Source organism: Quercus suber, unplaced genomic scaffold, assembly GCF_002906115.3.
Source record: "Quercus suber isolate HL8 unplaced genomic scaffold, Cork oak 2.0 scaffold_1933, whole genome shotgun sequence".
Taxonomy (NCBI): Eukaryota; Viridiplantae; Streptophyta; class Magnoliopsida; order Fagales; family Fagaceae; genus Quercus; species Quercus suber.
The window spans coordinates 1-2,198 of record NW_027071279.1 but is presented as its reverse complement, the minus strand read 5'-3'; the positions used below and the strand labels follow the sequence as shown (position 1 = coordinate 2,198).

Genomic DNA, 2,198 nt, shown 5'->3' with positions numbered 1-2,198 from the left:
TTTTTTTTTTTTTTTTTTTTTTTCTTCCGTCGGTAGTTTAATATGTAATTAAAAATTTCCATGCTCATTCTGATGGAGGGCGGGCTCAGAACATTTTAGAAGTTAATCACATATTTCAAGACTCATGAGAAAAATTAAACACAAAATTGCAAAATGGTTGAGGTGACTGAGGTTTGTCATTTGAAGTTTGAGATCCTTTATAGTTCTTTCTACTTTTGGGCTCTCTCAGCAATCTTTCTATTTTATTTACCGTGGGTTTTTAAGCTCTTAGCTTTTATATGACTGCAGGCAGATTCAGAAAGCACTACATATTTCAATTTAAACATTTCAACCTCATGGTGCACACAACCCAGCAAATTTGTCATCTACACCCCCATCAAAAGCCCTGGATTAGTTCCTCTCTAATCTTATTCTTCTTTCAGAGAACTACAGACTAATCCCTTCCCTGATTGAATTTTTATGATATATATCATGCGCACAGTATTTCTGATAATGGTTTGATCTGTTCTTTAAATAATGGTGCACAGTAATCTATCTGGTCAAGAAGTTGGAGGGATAAAAGGGTACACTCAGAAAATTATCACCAAAAAAGCCATGTGGGTTGCCGATTTCTCTTTTCTTATTTTCATCTTCTTGCCCACCAGGGGAAACAAGTCCAGCCATTCCAGATTTTGAGAAAGATAAACATAAACTGAGAGCACGTTCTCTTCAAGCATTTTTGAATCCTTATATTTCTTAAATTAAGACAACAATCCAACACTCCCCTAGTGGGGATGGGGCCTAAGTTCAACTTGCTATAACAATTCACAAATAACAAAATTTCTAAATCCAACCTATAGTCACCAAAAGAAGACAACCAACAAAATTTTCTAAATGCTATGCTCTCCAACATTCACTTACAACACTCCTAGCATCTTCTGATTTGGCTCAGTTACTGTGTGTTAACCAAGTTGAAGTGACTCACCTACAGAGCAAAGAAAACAGTTTCAATAATAGATATTGTATGTATATATAACACGACTAAGTTGCATAAGATTACCTCTGGCAACTCCATTAATCACTTGCGAATAGAAAGATCAATGTGTAGGTAAGCTACATAGGTGATGAATAAGAAGAAAAACACCGACGCCAACATCAATGGCTCTGCAAGCATGAAAACTTGGTTGAAGGTGTAGTAAACCTTCAAAAGAAGAATGGTTAATATCCACAGAAACAAATTTTTTTTTGTAATAAATACTATCTACTACAAGACATACTAATATCAAGAGGATATCTCCTAAAAGCAAAACATAAAAGGGAACAGTGAACTATCCTTGCAGACATAAGTAACTGATATTATATATATATGGGTTGAGTTCAAGTTACACTTGGTGTAACTCTAAGTAATGTTACACTACTTAATACTTTTTAATTGGATGCAAATTTTAATAAATCTACCGTTAGATTACATTATTTTCATACATTCTCCATACTTGCAAAATTTCAAGGTCATAAAAAATTAATAGTCATGTCATCAATCAATTTTTTAAATTCAAATTTTTGTAGTTTAAAATAATACATAAAAGATGAGCTTATGGATCAAATGGTAAATACCATCCAATTGACATGAAAACTGGCATGATTATTAAGAACATATAGAACATGTAATTCAACGGTGGGATTTTTAAAAAATGAATTTTATAACAAGTTATTGGATGGTGTAACATTGCTTAGAGTTACATCAGATGTAACTTGAACCCAACCCTATATATATATATATATATGAGTTGTAACTCTAAACAATATTACACCACCCAATAATGTGTTATTGAATTCATATTTTAAAAATCTAATTGTTAGAATGTTCTATATATTCTTAATATGCATGCCAATTTTCATGCCAATCGAATGTTATTTACCAGTTGATCTATAAACTCATCTTTTATGCATTATTTTAAACTATAAAACTTAAATTTAAACAATTGATTGATGACATAGCTATTGATTTTTAATCATTTTGAAATTTTGTAAACATGGGGAATATATATTCTTAATATGCATGCCAATTTTCATGCCAATCGAATGTTATTTACCAGTTGATCTATAAACTCATCTTTTATGCATTATTTTAAACTATAAAACTTAAATTTAAACAATTGATTGATGACATAGCTATTGATTTTTAATCATTTTGAAATTTTGTAAACATGGGGAATATA

At 30.9% G+C, this 2,198-nt stretch overlaps 1 long non-coding RNA gene across 1 annotated transcript; it reads right to left on the bottom strand.

Moving 5' to 3' along the window:
* Nucleotides 1-683: 683 nt before the first annotated feature.
* LOC136066111 (uncharacterized) lies at nt 684-2,185 on the bottom strand. The gene is made up of 2 exons (XR_010627606.1): nt 1,040-2,185; nt 684-964 (listed from the first exon to the last, which is right to left on the bottom strand). It is a non-coding gene; the product is annotated as an uncharacterized LOC136066111 (long non-coding RNA).
* Nucleotides 2,186-2,198: the final 13 nt, after the last annotated feature.